Source organism: Chiloscyllium plagiosum, unplaced genomic scaffold (assembly GCF_037043375.1).
Source record: "Chiloscyllium plagiosum isolate Xiang-an unplaced genomic scaffold, Cpla_swu_hap1 HiC_scaffold_22, whole genome shotgun sequence".
NCBI lineage: Eukaryota > Metazoa > Chordata > Chondrichthyes > Orectolobiformes > Hemiscylliidae > Chiloscyllium > Chiloscyllium plagiosum.
The window spans coordinates 69,417,882-69,435,410 of NW_028270160.1; the positions used below are offsets into that span (position 1 = coordinate 69,417,882).

A 17,529-nucleotide genomic window follows, 5' to 3' on the forward strand; every position below is an offset into this window, starting at 1 on the left:
AGGGAGGAGAGGAGTTACTGAGGGACAGAGAAAGAGAGAGAGACGTCAGTGTGTGTGAGTGTGAGTGTGAGTGTGAGTGAGAGAGAGGAATTACCGAGAGAGAGAAGAGAGGAGTTACTGAGGGACAGAGAAAGAGAGAGAGGAGTTAATGTGTGTGTGTGTGTGTGTGTGAGTGAGAGAGAGAGAAGTTACAGAGAGAGGAACGAGAGAGTGAAGTTACAGAGGGAGAGAGGAGTTACTGAGGGAGAGGGATGAGTTAGTGGAGGAGAGGGATTACAAAGGGATAGGGGTTATTAGAGGGAGAGGGGTTACAAAGGGGTCACAGAGAGAGGGAGAGGTGTTAAAGTGGGAGAGGAATTCCAGAGGGAGAGCAGTTCCGGGGGGAGAGGGAGTGAAAGTCGAGTCATTCGTTGAATCTTGGGGGAAAAGGAAGACAAGAGTCTAACAAGGAGGGGACTGACTGCTGCGACCTCTCCAGCAAATTGCAGTCACCCCTTCCCCACAGCCTGGTGGAGGCAGTGCTGCCCAGCACAGAGAGCATCCATTCTGCATTTGCCTATCGCCTATAGGCTGGGGACACTGTCCCCTGGAAAGTGCTATGCCCAAGCTGAGCCAGCGTTGGACCCGCTGGTCGTGCCTCAGATCAGCGCTGTGTGCGCTCAGTGTGGTCTTGTTGTGCCAATGGCTGCTGGTCCAGAGAGGAGGGAGCCGGCTGACCCTCAGGCTGGTGAAACCAGGCGCCAGTCCAATGCAGGAACACCTTCTGCTGGTCGAGGAGAACTCCATCTGCTGGCAGATCATCCAGGGGGACAGGCAGGAGGTGGAAAGGACCCTCCTCAACTCCATTACTGTCTCCCTCAAGCACCAAGCCGTCACTGAGGGAGATTATCTGAACATGACCCGAAATTGCAGATCGTTTGTGAGGGCCCGCAAGTATATCACTGTCCCCCTGAGCCCTGAGGAGGAACACTTCCCCTTGGCTTACTCCATGGTCATCCACCAGAGCATTGAGATGTTCGAGAGGCTTCTGCGGAGCATTTTCGCCCCACAGAATGTCTACTGTATCCACGTGGACCGCAAATCCCCGAGTCAATTTCATGCGGCCGTTCGGGCCATCGCTTCGTGTTTCCACAATGTCTTTGTCGCAGCCAAGCTGGAGTTGGTCACCTATGCTGGCTGGAGCAGAGTTCAGACGGATCTCAACTGCATGAAGGAGCTGCTGGAGAGCCCTGTCCCCTGGAGGTACTTCATCAATGTGTGTGGCCAAGACTTCCCCCTGAAGACCGACCGGGACATAGTCCGCAGCCTCAGAGCTCTGAACGGCTCCAACGTGATTGAGTCGGATCCTGCATCAGGGTTCAAAAAGGTAACCGCCTTCCTGTCTGCTGGGCCTCTCTTCATCCAAGTGTTTTCCATCCTCCCTCCCTCCATCATCTCTCTCTCTCTCTCCCCTCCAGTCCTTCACTCCTGCCTGTACAAAGAGAGAAAGGGTTGTTAAAACAGTTCAATTGCATGGAGGGAGGTTCAGAATGTACAAAGGAAAAAAGAGGAGTTGGAGAGCTGAGCTGCAAACAGAATAGAAGAGCAATTGACATTTCAGGTCGGAAACATTCATCAGAACCCGGGGAGAGGAAGGGGCTGCAGAATAAATGGGGGTGTGGGGCTGGGGAAAGGTGGGTGGGATGGCGATTGGTGGATGCAGGGAGGAGGTGGCTGTGATTGGTCAGTGGGTGGGGTGGAGCAGATGGGCGAAAGGGAAGATGGTCAGGTGAAAGGGATGGGGTAGAAAGAGAGGGCTGGACCTGGGATAAGGAGGGATATAAACTGATTACGAGAGTATACAGGAATGGAGGTAGGTTAAGAGTGTAGGAGAAAGTGAGGACTACAGATGCTGGAGATCAGAGACAAGAGTGTGGCACTGGAAAAGCACAGCGGGTCAGGCAGCATCTGAAGAATCAATGTTTCGGACATAAGCCCTTCATCAGGAATGAGGCTTGTGGACCAGGGGGCTGAGAGATAAGTGGGATGGGTGTGGGGCTGGGGGTGGAAGGGAGCTGGGAATGTGATAGATGAAGGTATTTGGGGGTGGGGGGTGTGGAAGGTCGAGTGGACAGGTGGGAAGGAAGATGGACCAGTCAGGAGGGTGGTGCTGAGTTGGAGGCTGGGGACTGCGATAAGTTGGGGTGGGGAAATGATGAAACTAGTGAAATCGACATTGATCCGCCTGGTTGCAGGGTTCCAAGGTGGAATATCCAGGCATCAGCTGGTAAGGGTTTGGTGATGGAGGAGGCCCTGGACCTGCATTCCCTTGGTGGGAGGGGGAGTTAAAGTGTTCAGCCACGGGGTGGTGGGGTTGGTTGGTGTTCTCTGAAACAATCTGCAAGTAAGAGTTCTGTCTCCCCGATGTAGAGGACACCACCTTGGGTGCAATGGATGCAGTAGATGACATTGGTGGAGGTACAAGTATATTTGTCAGATGTGGAAGGATCCTTTGGAGCCTTGGACGGAGGTGTGGGTGCAAGTTTTGCACTTTTCAGAGGCCAGGGAAGGTGCCAGGAGGGGAGGGTGGGTTGGTGGGGTATGTGGATCTGACAAGGGAGTTGCAGAGGGAATGGTCTCTGAAATGCAGATGGAGTGCAGAGGGAAATATGTCCCTCATGGTGCGGTCTGTTTGTAAGTGGCAGAGGATAATGCAATGTATCCGGATGTTGGTGGGGTAGAAGGTGAGGACCAAGGGGTTCTGTCCCTGTTGCATTGGGAGGGGTGTGGTTCAAGGGTGAAGGTCCAGGAAATGGAGCAGATGCACTGGAGGGCATTGTCAACCATGTGGGAGAGGAAATTGTAGTTTTTATGCTAGGACACCATCTGGGATGTTCTGTGGTGGAATTGGTCCTCCTGGGAACAGTTGCAGCAGAGGCAGAGAAATTGGGAATAAGGGATAGTGTTTTGACAGGGGCAGGGTGGGAGGAGGTGTATTCCAGGTAGCTGTGGGAGTTGGTGGGTTTGTAGTAGATGTCCACGATTAGTCGGTTTGGATGCGAGCAAAAGAGGTACAGGTAGTAAGTTGACAGCTGACACCAAAATTAAAGTGGACAGCGAAGAGGGTTACCTCAGATTACAACAAGATCTGGGCCAATGGGCTGCAAAGTGGCAGATGGAGTTTAATTCAGATAAATGCGAGGTGCTGCATTTTGGGAAAGCAAATCGTAGCAGGACTTATACACTTAATGGTAAGGTCCTCGGGAGTGTTGCTGAACAAAGAGACCTTGGAGTGCAGGTTCATACATCCTTGAAAGCGGAGTCGCAGGTAAATAGGATAGTGAAGGCAGTGTTTGGTATATGCTCCTTTATTGATCAGACTATGGAGTACAGGAGTTGGGAGGTCATGTTGCGACTGTACAGGACATTGGTTAGGCCACTGTTGTAATATTGCGTGCAATTCTGGTCTCCTTCCTATTGGAAAGATGTTGTGAAACTTGAAAGGATTCCAAAATGATTTACAAGGATGTTGCCAGGGTTGGAGGATTTGAGCTATAGGGAGAGGCTGAACAGGCTGAGGCTGTTTTCCCTGGAGTGTCGGAGGCTGAGGGGTGACCTTATACTGGTTTACAAAATTATGAGGGGTATGGATAGGATAAATTGACAAAGTCTTTTCCCTGGGGTCAGGGAGTCCAGAACTAGAGGGCATAGGTTTCGGATGAGAGGGAAAAGATATAAAAGAGACCTGAGGAGCAACATTTTCATGGAGAGTATGGTACGTGTATGGAATAAGCTGCCAGAGGATGTGGTGGAGGCTGGTACAATTGCAACATTTAAGAGGCATTTGGATGGGTATATGAATAGGAAGGGTTTGGAGGGATATGGGCCGGGTATTGGCAGGTGGAACTGGATTGGGTCGGGATATCTGGTCAGACCGAAGGATCTGTTTCCATGCTGAACATCTCTATGACTATAAGTGGGTACTGCAGATGCTGGAGATTACAGTCAAAATTAGAACAGTGTTGGAAGAGCATAGCAGGACAGGCAGCATTCGAGGAGCAGGAAACCCCAACATCAGGAATAACTTCACAGAGGCCATTATCCAGCCACCAACTCACCCTTTTGTTTACACATGGAGTCCTTGACACAGATCCAGCTTCCTCAGAGCCAGCTCAGAGTGAACAGAACATCTGATCGTCCTGTTTATTTTTTTTTCAGAAGCAGCCTCAGGAGTAGCAGTCGAAGTCGTCCCCAGGTGTAGGTAGGCCCAGGCAGCAGCAGCAGGTGTGCAGGCGAGGCCTAGGCTTCAGTAGCAGGAGCTGGACCAGACTGTAGCAGCAGTGGTGGTAGTAGCTGCCTGTGCAGCTGAGCACACCTTCAAATTAACAGAAATAAGCAGAAAGAAACCCCAGAAAACAATCACAACAAACTATGAAAAATAAATTAAAAATAAACTCCTCAGTAGGAAGACACCAACAGCAGCACATAAGACACACTGAGGCTGTTTTGAAGTCAGTCTCCTCTCCTCAAGAGGATTGAAGAGTCCTTCATATGCTGATCCAGCTTCCCTAGAGCCAGCTCTCAGTGAGCAGATCTCTTGACATGCCTGTTTATTTTTCTTCCACTACCACCCGACAGCAGTCATGCTTATTTTTCCCAAGTACCCATGTCATGTGTGTAGGTGTCAGATGCAGTGAAAAACAAGTGTGTAAATCTTAATTTAATAACAAGTGTGGGAAATAGAACCTACTCACTTCAATAATTTCAGTCCAAGACAAGATCTGCAGCAGCAGTATCATCTGATGTCCTCTTGCAAGAGTGGTGTCTACAAGGTAGGTGCACAGTACAAAACCTTGATACAATTACATTTCTCTTTCCCTCCTCCCACTACTCTAAACCCAGTGCCCATTCCTCTTGTTTATCTCTTGCCTTATCTGGCCTTGTGCGTAACAGTACAGGTTTTGCTTGGCCATTTCACCATATCCCTCTGTGGTCTATTGTTAGCATATATCCTCCTTCACTGCCATCTGCTTCCTTGCTTGCTAAAGCAACATTTCCTCTCATTCTTCGTCCACACTGAGCCTTATGACCTCTTGATTGTGGTTTTTCTTTTTGCAGAAGCGGGAAACAGATGTTTATAACTGTTTGTACAAGCATATCTAGCTTAACCTACACTCCCCTTCCTCTTTCATGATTCAGCTTTGTGATTTTCGCAGACAACATTTATAATTGCTCCTCACAATTTATATTCCATCACCAGGAAGAAAGGAAACAGACAGTCCTGTTTATTTATATTTTATTAAACAATTCACAGTTTATACAAACGATTACATTTATAGCTGTATACAGAGAAACAGCAATTTTACAAGGGAGGGGAATGACAAAGCCAAGCCCCAAACCCTGACATTCAACCGGGGTTTTCAGGGAAATGAGGACAAACCTCAAATCCCAGTTTCAATCATTACAAACAGTAACAATGACATTCATACATATGAGACAGTCCACTTATGTAAGAAACAGCGCATACAATACAGACCCTCAAAAAGCCAGCAAGTCTCCCCCCCCACCCCCACCCCAATCCCTCCCGCCTTCCAGCCGCTCTAAGGCAGCCCGCCCCTGCGTACCTTCTGGCTCTCGGTCCGCCCCTCCTTACCACTGGGCTCTCATCACCCCAATGCACCGTCCGGCCAGTGGACTATCCCGACACACCTTCCGGCACCTCTAGGACAGCCCGTCCCCTTCCCAGGGACAACAGCGTGCAGGGTAGCCCACAAGCCTTCCGGATCTCAGCCCGCCCCTATGCGCCTTCTGGCTCTTGGCTGCTCTGAGACACCTTCCGACCACCTCTAGGACAGCCCATCCAGATTACCCCTTCTCAGGACGACAGCGCTCAGAATGTCCTACCCACTTACTGGCTCTAGGGGCAACTGGCATCAGGGTGGCGTACCCTCCCTCTGGTTCTCGGGGTGACAGCTTTCAGGACGACCCATGAATGTCCCAGCTCACAGTAAGGCCTGCCAGACCCAGGAACACACAAGACAGTGCAGGTGATAAGCTCAACACGAAACACAATAGAGTTAATTGTGAACAAACAGAGTCCACTGTTTGTCAGAAATAGAGTCCACTGCTAAAAACAGGGTCTACAACCAAGGGCAGAGTCCACTCCCAAAGACAGCAAATGCACACCCCACAGCACACAGGTGTTCAGTCCCCAAGGAGTCCTGGCACATCCTTGGAGAGCCAGGCCCACTCACAGGAACACAGTACATTGTAAAGGTGGTTAACTCACAGGGGTTTTGGTCCACTCCTGAAGGGAAGGTCTTCTCCCAAACTCCAGGATACAGCAAGTGCTCACCTCCCAGCACACACACAGATGGTCAATCTTCAGAGGCCCAGTCTCAGGGCTAGGCCTCCCCACAGTAACAGCTCCTCTGGTAAAATGTATGTCTTCCACAAGGGCTCAGTCCAAACACCAAAAACAGTGAGGGCACATACAAAAAACAAAGAAAACTAGAGTCCAAGGGCTAAGCCCTACCACAATATTAACATTGTCCTTTTCTCAAAAGTGAAGAAAAGAATAACACACAGACTGTAACCAGTCAGTGAAACAACAATCACCTAATGAGAACTGAGTTACACCTGAAACACATTATGTACATCAGGAGTTTAACAATCAGTCCTCCCTAAAGGAATGCCAGTTAACAAACTGGCTAAATAATTCAGCCAGTTCATGAATCAGGTTTCCCCCACACAAAAAACAAGCAGAAACCAACAGTAACACACTGACTGTGACCCAGCCAGCACAGAGTCAGTCCCCAAAATTGAGAAGACCGCTGAATCTCCTGTTTATAAATTTTATTAAACAGTTACAAAATAGTTTACAAAAACAGTTAACATTTACAACTGTATACAAGAGATAGCAATTTTACAAGGGAGAGGAGCATTCCCCTGTTTTTTTTAATTTTATTAAACAAGTACAAAAAAGAGGTTACAGCACAACAGTTAACATTTACAGCTGTATACAACAGCAATTTTACAAGGGAGAGGAGCAGCAAAGCTAGGCCTCAAGCCCTACTGTTCAACCAGTTTACAGGGAATTGAGGACAAACCACAAATCCCAGTTTCAAATATGAAAAGACAGCAACAATGATATTTATGCTTAAGACAATCCAGTTACATTAAAAAGTGCAGACAATACAGACCCAGCAAGCCCCCGTCCCTCCCACCTTCCGACCACTCTAAGGCAGCCCGCCCCTACGCGCCTTCCGGCTCTCGGTCCGCCCTGACACACCTTTCGACCACCTCTAGGACTGTCCGCCCCAGTACCCACCTGGGGTGACAGCGCTGAGGATGGCTGCACACCTTCTAGCTCTCGGTCTGCCCCTACGTACCATTGGGCTCTCACCCACCCCGATCTGGCCAGTGGCCTATCCTGGCACACCTTTCGGCCACCTCTAGGACAGCCTGTCCCCTTCCCTGGGATGACAGCGTGCAGGGCAGCCCACAAGCCTTCTGGATCTTAGCCCGCCCCTACGCGCTTTCTGGCTCTCGGCTGCTCTGACACAGCTTTCGACCACCTCTAGGACAGCCCGTCCCAATTACCCCTTTTCAGGATGACAGTGCTCAGAACGGTCTACCCACCATCTAGCTCTCGGGGAGACTGTCATCAGGGTGGCCTACCCACTATCCGGCTTTCGGGACAGCCTACCAACCTTCAGGTTCACAGGATGGCCTACCCACTCGCCGGCTCTCGGGGTGACAGCTTTCAGGAGGACCCATGAGCCTCCCAGCTCACAGTAAGACCTGCCGGACCCAGGGACATGCAAGACAGTGCAGGTGATAAGCCCAACAAACTATATGACAGTTAATTACCAACAAACAGAGTCCTTTCTAGTCCAGAGTCCATTAGTACAGACATTTTTCTTCAAAATGTAGAGCCCATTTCCAGGCCTGAGGGGTGGAGAGAGTGCCATACAAGGCCTTGATGAGACCACATCAGAATCAGTCTGTACATTTTTCTCTCATTTAAAACATAAAATAATTACATTGACAGGAAGTTTCAACTGCCTTTTTCCTGGGATGAAGGGTTTATCTTATGAAGGAAGGTTGAACAAATTGGCTTTTACACATTTAAGTTTGGAAATCTGAGAGATCTTTTTGAAATGTATAAATTTCTCTGAGGGGACATGATAAGGTGGTTGATGGGACATTGCTTTCTCTTGTAGGTTTGACAAGATGTTCTGTAGAATAACATATCGTCAGAGTCCTACAGCACCGAAACATACCCTTTCGTCCAACTCATCCATGCCAACCAGGTATCCTAATTGGAACTAGTCTCATTATCCTGTATTTGGTCCATATCCCTCTAAACTTGTCCTATTTATGTCACCTGTTAAATCTTGTAATTGTACCCACTACAACAATTGTTTTTGGCAACTTGCTCCGTATTTGCACCACCCTCAGGTCTCACCTTAAACCTATGCCCTCTGGGTTTGGCCTCCCCCATCCTGGGGCTATTCACTTTTATTGATTTCCCCCACAATTTTATAAACCTCTATATGGTCACCCTTCACCCTCCAATACTCCGGTGAGAAAAGTCCTACCTATCTAGCCTCTCCTTATAACTAAAACCCTGCAGTCCTGGCAACATCTTTGTAAATCTATTCTGCATCCTTTGCAGTTTAACAACACCCTTCCAACAGCAGGGCGATCACTCCAAAAGTGACCTCACCAATGCCTTGCAGAATTATTTTCCCCTGAGAGGGTTGTTGCACTGTGTAAATCTCTTCTGTACGAAGTTGTGAAGGCTGAGTTGATGAAGTTATGAAAGGGTGAGCAAGGTGACCTTTTTTTAAAAAAAGATAAGGACCCCGGGGCAACCGATAGAAATGTGGAATTGAAATTGCAACCAGAAGAGCAGTGACCTTGAATGGTGGAGCAGACTTGAAGGGACGAATGGCTGACTTTTGCTATGATATTGGTGGAGACAGGTTATGCCTTAGTTCATGAAAAGAGTAGAGAGTTTTCTGACCTCTCAGCTAAGGAAAGGGCTTTGGTGTCCCTCCTGATAACATGAACCTTGAAGTTAATCTCCCTCTGCGCCAGTCACAGAATTAAAGAATTCTTGCAGAAGGATGCCCTTCAGCCCATCATGTCTGTAATTATTCCACATCGAGTACCAATTTCCTGCATTTCCACACTCAACTCTGGCAACATCCTTGTAAATCTTTTCTGAACCTTTTCAAGTTTCACAACATCCTTCCTATAGCAGGAAGACCAGAATTGCATGCTGTATTCCAGAAATTGCCAAACCAATGTCCTGTTCAGCCACAGCATGACCTCCCAACTCCTACACACAATGCACTGACCAATAATGACAAGCGTGGCAAACACCTTCTTCACTACTCTGTCTATCTGCGACTCCATTTTCAAGAAACTATGAATCTGCATTCCAAGATCTCTTGTTTCATCATCACTCCCCAGACTTTACCATGAAGTGTATTATTCCTGCCCTGATTTGCCAAACCAAAATGGAGCACCTCACATTTATCGACATTAAACTCCATCTGACACTTCTCGGCCTATTAGCCCATCTGATCAAGATCCCGTTGTACTCTGAGGTTGAGTTGAAATATTACTCTGGATGTAGGTTTGCTCGTTGAGCTGGAAGGTTCATTTTCAGATGTTTTGTCACCATACCAGGCAACATCTTCAGTGAACCTTCCGGCTCAGCGAGCAAAGCTACATCTAGAACCCCAACCTGAGCTACAAACCTTCTCAAACCTTGCTGATATATTACTGTCATGTATAATCGAGTTACAGTAAAAAATGTTGTCTTATGTGCTTTACAGACAGATATTGATAGGTTAAGTTGGCAAAAATGTTGGCAAATGGAGTGCAATGTGGGAAAATGTGAAGTTGTTCATTTGGAAGGGAAATCAAAAGAATAGAATATTCTTTAAATGGAGAAAGCTTCAGAAAGCTGCAACACAAAGGGACTTGGGGCAACTAGTGAATGAAACATGGAAAGATTGCACACAGGGGCAGCAGGTAATTGGGAAGACTAATGGAATATTCGATGAAAACAGAAATTTCTGGAGAGACTCAGCAGGTCGGGTAGCATTCCTGGAGAGAAAACAGAGTCAATGTTTTGAGTCTGGTGACCTTTCTTCAGAACTGAAGTGGAATGTTTGCCCTTATTTGAAGGGGGGTTGGAGTATAAAAGTCAGGAGGTCTTACTGCAACTGTGCAAGGTGCTTGTGAGAGCACATCCGGAGTACTGTGAGCACTTCTGGTCACCTTATTTAAGAATACATGTTGTTTCATTGGAGGAAGTTAAGAGAAAATGTTCAGTGGGATTGCCCCCATTATGGAGGGATTGTCTTAAAAACAAAGGGCTAAACAGGATTCTACTCACTGGAGTTTAGAAGAATGAGAGGTAACCTCATTGAAATGGACAGGATTAAGGGGCTTGACTGGATAAATGCTGAAAGGATGTTTCTCCTCATGGGAGAGTCCAGGACCAGGGGGGTATTGTCTCAGAATAAAGGGGCACCAGTTTAGGACTGAGATGAGGTGGAATTTCTTCTCTCAGAAGGTTGTGAATCTTTGGAATTCCTTGCCACAGAGAGCTGTCCTTGTATATATTTAAGGCTCAGATGGATAGATTCTTGTTCAGTTGGGGAATTAAGCGTTACGGGGATAGGGCAAGAACATGGACTTGAGGAATGTTGAATCAGCCACGATCCTAGTGAAGCTGGCTTGAGGGACCAAATGGCCGACTCCTGTCCCGACTTGTTAATGGTCTTACATTTACTGATGAACCTGTTCAAAGACATTATTGCACAACTCTGGAGCAGAAGCGACTTGAACCTGTGTCTCCAAGGCTCACACCGCATAGATCCTAGTTTACTTTATATCATGCACTTGTCATTCATGCTGGTATTATGGCTGCAATTCGCACCAACCTGCCTTAGATCAAAGTAATGAAGCGAAGCCAGTGCAGGTTTTCAAAAAGTAAGTCTCCAACCTCGTATCATGCATTGATGTGAGAATTTGAATGCAGAGAATGTTGTCTGAACTGGATTCAATGAAGTGTTTCACTAGGCACTAGATAAAAACGGCTGGACAACAAAATTGACAATACAAGCCCTGATTCATGGATCTTGTTTTGAACGAGAGGTTGGTAGGTTGGTAGATGGGAATGATCCACACAGCTGGGACATATAAACATCAAGACCCGGAGCAGGAGAAGATTATTTGGCCCTCCATGAGGCCCACCATACTATATGATCCTGGCTAACCCTCTATCTCAATGCCATACTACCACTTTCTCCCTATGCCTTTGATGCTTTTGAAACCTAAATATTTGTTAATCGCATTCTTGGATATATTCAATGACTCAAATTCCACAGCTTTCTGTGGTACAGAATTCCATAACTTCACTATCCTGTAAGTTAAATGTTTCCGCATCTCAGCCCTAAATAGACGACTGCTTTTATTCAATATGTCAGTGATATCAATCTTGGAGTATGTGGCAAAATGCCCATATTCAGGGCAATGATAAACCTGGAGGATTGGCAAATGGTGAGGATGATGTGAATTGTCCAGAGTCACCACAATGAACAGACGGCATCAGGTCAGAGGGGAATACAGAAGAGTGTAAGGTGATATGTTTTGGGAGAAGGATGTGGAGAGGTAATAGAAATGTAATGGCACAATCGTAAAGAGTGCGAAGGATTAGAGGGATCTGGCGATAAACATTCATCAACATTAGAAGATGGGGGAGGCCATAAGAGGGTAGAAAAGCAGAAGGCTTCATAAATAGAGGCATTGATGCCAATAAATGGTTGAGTTATGCTGCATGTCGAATTGTTTAGCCACAGTTGGATTGTTGTGATCATTTCCGGTGACTAAAACGATGTGAGGGCCCTCAGGACAGGGAGGAGATTTCGCAGAATGGTGCCAGGGTTTAAGTTGGATGGCTCAGTTGGAAAGGTCAACGATGCTCCCATTGGAACAAAGGAGATTGGGGTAAGGTTTATTCAATGGGTACAGGGTGAGCACTCGCTAATGAAGACAAGGAAATATACTTCACTGTTCACCGATTGTACAAGTGCAATGGAATGCAGATGAAAGATTTTGGGTTAAAGGCCTGGTAGGGAGATCTGAGGAATTGAAACGCAAATGAAGCCTAAACTACATTTGTATGAGATGATGGCAAGTTCCGATGTAAGTTGAATGAAAAAAAAAGATCTGCTCCCATACATACAAGGAACAAGAGTAGACCATTGGCCCGTTTGATCCTGTTCCACCATCCACATTCCTGCATACCATCGATAATCTATCCTTTCCTTGGTAACCAAGGATCCATATCTGAAAATGTGTTGCTGGAAAAGCGCAGCAGGTCAGGCAGCATCCAAGAACAGGAGAATCGATGTTTCGATGTTCCTGAAGAAGGGCTCATGCCCGAAACGTCGATTCTCCTGTTCCTTGGATGCTGCCTGACCTGCTGCGCTTTTCCAGCAACACATTTTCAGCTCTGATCTCCAGCATCTGCAGTCCTCACTTTCTCCTCAAGGATCCATATCTCCCATGCATGATACCACAAGGACCGAGGATAAAAGATATCTTTTGACACAATGTAAATAAAGTGTCTTGTGTCTTGTGGAAGGGGTGGCACAGTGGCTCAGTGGTTAGCACTGTTGCCTCACAGCACCAAAGACCTGGGTTCGATTCCAGACTTGGGCGACTGTCTGTGTGGAGTTTGCACATTCTCCCCATGTCTGCGTGGGTTTCCTCCGGGTGCTCTGTTTTCCTGCCACAATCCACAAAGATGTGCAGGCCAGGTAGATTTGTCGTACTAAATTGCCCATAGTGTTCGGGTGCATTAGTCAGGGGTAAATATCGGGTAGGGTAATGGGTGTGGATGGGTTGCTCTTCAGAGGATTGGTGTGGACTTGTTGGGCCAAATGGCCTGTTTCCATACTGTAGAGAATCTAATGTGTGGTGTCCTTCACTCTGAGGGAGGAGCTTTGGATTCAAGTCCTACTCCAGGAGCTGATGACCATAGGAAGGTGTCTTCATTGCTATTGTGAGACACTCAAGAGTATGGGCCAAGTGCTGCAAAATAGGATGAGAATAGCTCGGAGCTTGTCTTTTTGACCAGTGCAGACACGATGGGCTGAAGGGCAACTTATTATTTTGGTGCTCTAAACCTCAATAACCAGAGAGCATGGAGTCATAACATCATACAGTATGGAACAGACCCTTCAGTTCAACCTGTCTGCACTGACCAGTCATCCCAATCTGACCTAGTCCCATTTGCCAGCCTTTGGCACATATCTCTCTCACCTATTCCTATTAATGTTCACATCTAGACGCCCTTTAAATATTGTCATTGTACCAGCCGCCTCCACCACCTCTTGGTAGCTCATTCCAGGCACACATCACCCACTGTGTGAAAACGTAACCCCTCAGGTCTTTCCCCTCTCACCTTAAACCTATGCTTCTAGTTTTGGACTCCCCTATCCTTGGGAAAAGACCTTTAGCTATACAGCCGACGTGGAAGGAATCAAAATGGGGCAAGAACAGAAAAGGAGGTCAGCTAAACAATTCTGAGCAGCAACAGAAAAGTGCAGCCAAGCATGTATGCAAGCGAGCTAGCTTACTGAAACTGGCTCCAGTTAAGTGAGAAGGCAGGAAGACCGAAACAACACTCAACAGGTATTGTAGAAGTCTAAGGTCAATGATCTAATGCTAAACGTCATATACCTAGATCAGGATCTGATTGATCAGTTGTGTTGCTAAGGCTTGGGAATCAAAATGTAATTCGTGAAAGGGGAACGCCGATTTGTGTGTAAAAGTATGATTGCAACTGCCTGTTTCAGACTCTCCAGGCAAGGGTGGGCTTTGACCCGGCTGGTTGAGTCTTATTGCATGTATGTGATAAAGGAAGCTGTGTGAAGTGTACTATCATCCGGCTGATCATTTCAACATCTATCCATGCTCCTCCAGATTTTATGAACTTCTGTAAGGATACCCCTCAGCATCCGACACTCCAGGGAAAATAGCCCCAGCCTATTCAACCTCTTACTGTAGCTCAAACCCTCCAATCTCGGCAACATCCTGGTAAATCTTTTCTGCACCCTCTCAAGTTTAACAACATCCTTTCTTTCGAAGGGTGACCAGAAGTGTATGCAGTATTTTAAAATTGGCCTCACCAATGTCCTCGACAGACAATAGATCACACTTGGTAATGGCAAAGGCAGATCAGAGATAGTCAAAGATACTCCTACTTATAGACAATAGGTGCAGGAGTAGGCCATTCGGCCCTTCGAGCCAGCACCACCATTCATTATGATCATGGCTAATCATCCACAATCAGTATCCTGTTCCTGCCTTATCCCCATAACCCTTGATTCCACTATCTTTCAGAGCTCTATCCATCTCTGTTACAGCTGCAACATTACATCCCAACTCCTATACTCAATGCACTGACCAATGAAGGTAAAGGTATCAAATACCTACTTCACCATCCTGTCTATCTGCAATGCAACTTTCAAAGAACTATATCCCTGCACACCATGTTCTTCTCTCTAAGGCAAAAGCTCTGTGTTCAAGTCCCATTCCAGGAGTTGATGACCACAGGAAAGTGTCTCCATTGCACTGGTGAGGCATGAAAGGCAATGTTCCCAGTGCTGGAAAATGAGACTGGAGTAGCAAGGAGCCTGTTTTGCCAGTGCAGACACGATGGGCTGAAGGATTTATTTTTCTGGTGCTCTCAACCTTTATGACCAGAGGGCACAGCTTGAAGTATATTTTTGGAGCCAGATGCACTGGGAGTGTTTGAGGATGAGTTTTATGTTTGCTCAGCGAATGAGCATTGGGAGATGGTTTAGGAGGCAGGGATATGGGGAAATAGGCAGGTGACTGGCAATAGGCAATAGGAGTGAGAAAGGCCTGAGGGGCTGAATGGCCTTGTTCTCCACTGTAAGGTGAGTAACTGAGAGAAGGAGTGTGCATGGATCTTGCTGGAGCTGGGGGCGAGGAGAGTGCAGAGGAGTTGGGGAGGGAAAAAGCCATAGGCGAAGTTGAAAAGCTATCATTTCTACTTTCTCGTCTCTCTCACTCTCTCTTGTGCTTGCCTTTTAGAAACGTTGGCAATACCACCATGATACCCTCGACCAAGTCGTCTTGACGGCGCAACTGAAAGATCAGCCGAACATCAGCACCTCCATCTTCGTGGGCAGCGCCTACTTCATGGCCTCCAGAGAGTTTGTCGGCCATGTGTTTGACAGTGCCGAGATCCAGGCCTTCCTCAAGTGGTCAGAGGACACCTACAGCCCGGACGAGCATGTGTGGGCTACCCTGCACAGAATACCCAATGTACCCGGCTCCATCCCATACACCCAAGGAGCCACCAGGACACTTGGCCGGGCAGAAAGTGGTCCTTTGAGGCTGGTGATGTTGAGAGGGGTGCCCTATACCCTCCCTGCACGGGAAGGTATCGCCACTTGGTTTGTGTGTATGGGGCAGGAGATCTACAGTGGGTGGTCCGTCAGAGATATTTTTTTGCAAATAAGTTTGACCCCAACATGGACAACACGGCAGTACAGTGCATGGAGGAATATCTCCGAAACAGGACACTTGGTAAAACTGGGGCTGGGTTGGAGGTTGGGACAGATTAAACCTCAGTGATGGTGGTAGGGGTGGTGGGTGAGACATCGGAAACACTGAGAGACTGGGCACTGTCAAACTGGGCACTGTGAGACTGTATACTATAACACTGGCTGCTGTGGAGGCCAGGCACAGTGAGACTGCATGCTGTAACATGGCCACTGTAACACTAGACAGTGTGAGGCTGGGCACTATAGTGTTGGGCACTGTGGAGATTGGATACCTTAATACTATCCACTGTAACACTGGGCACTGTGAGACTTAGCACTGTAACATTAGTTACTGTGAGAGTCAAATGTGTGGTGCTGGAAAATCACGGCAGGTCAGGCAGCATCCGAGGAGCAGGAGAACCGATGTTTCAGGTATAAGCCCTTCATCAGGAATGTGGAGGACGAAGGGGGTTGAGAGATAAATAGAGTGAGGGTGGGGCTTTTGGGGAAGGTAGCTGAAAAGGTGCTCGTTAAATCCAGCTGGGGGGGTGATTGTGATTGGTCGGTGGGGAAGGTCGAACATATAGTTAGGAAGGAAGATGGTCAGGTCAAGAGGGGAGAGCCGACTTGGAGGGTTGGATCTGGGATGAGGTGGGGGGAAGAGGAGAGATTTGGAAACTAGTAATGTCAATGTTGATGCCATGTGGTTGAGGGTCCCAAGGCAGAAGGTGAGGTGTTCTTCCTCCAGTCATCAGATAGCTTGGATTTGGTGGTGCAGGAAGTGTCATTGTGGAGTGGGAGGGGGAGTTGAAGTGGTTGGCCACAGGTCGATGGGGTTATTTGTGCCCAGTCTCACAGGGACACATCCACCAATAATACTCAACACTGCACAAGTGGACACTGCATTACTGGAACACTGCACGAGTGGGCACTGCATTCCTGGAACACTGCACTAGTGGGCACTGCATTTCTGGAACACTGCACGAGTGAGCACTGCATGACTGGAACACTGCACGAGTGGACACTGCATTACTGGAACACTGCACGAGTGGGCACTGTACAGCTGGACACTGTAAGATCAGTGTTGTGACCATCACTATTTTTTTATTTTTCTCATTTTGGTTAGGAACTGTGAGTCCAAATTGAGAATTGAAGTTTGAACAGTGGCTAGTTCTTCTTTAAAAAAAAAACTAGAGAGACAAAAGACTGATGTTTGCTGTTAGGATCTGGCCAGGAAAGATAATGCAGGTGAATTACTGCTCTCTGAACACAGCAGACTTTTCAGCACCGAGATGTAGTTCTGCTCAGGTACTGACAGCTGGATGGATATTGAATGGGTCAGTCAGTAAGAGGAATGCTGCCGGGCAGGTAACCACAGAGAATGGTGAGAAAGAAAGCAAAAACCATGAGTGACCTCGCTCTGACTGGATTTTGGGCTTGGAGGAAGTGCTTCTTTGGAAGTTGCTGGACTGGTCTGGTCTTCTTTTTGGTTTGACTTTGTCTAGTTATTTCCCCAGTTGTTAACTTGTTAAAAGGTCTGAGATAAGAATGTGAGTCTTTGGGAATGAGTATTAGTCTCCACAGGTCTGCAGAATTTGTTCGCATTGACTGGTGACTTTAAGTTCAAACATGCCTGTAATACAACCCAGCATCAAAGGATTTCATGATGGCCTACTATTTATCATTGAAACTGTTATCAACTGGCAAATTAAAATTTTAAACAAGTTTATCTCTTAATTGTCTGCTGGTGTGCGAATTGGAGGGGTGCGTGGGTTCATGATCATCTGTGTTCTGCTAAAGTGACATAATCAGAAATTAACAATTTATTAAGTTATAAACTTGATATCCAAGATATGTTATTTGTAAATTCTGGTAAGGAACAATTGAACGATGGGGGTCATTGAATGGTTGAATGTCACTGTGTTGCAAATCCAGTGATCGG

The 17,529-nt window shown here is 47.1% G+C and overlaps 1 pseudogene; it reads left to right on the forward strand.

Annotated features, from left to right (window-relative positions):
* The first annotated feature begins 598 nt into the window (after positions 1–598).
* LOC148146036 (beta-1,3-galactosyl-O-glycosyl-glycoprotein beta-1,6-N-acetylglucosaminyltransferase 3-like) lies at positions 599–15,668 on the forward strand (annotated as a pseudogene).
* The last annotated feature ends 1,861 nt before the right edge of the window (positions 15,669–17,529 follow it).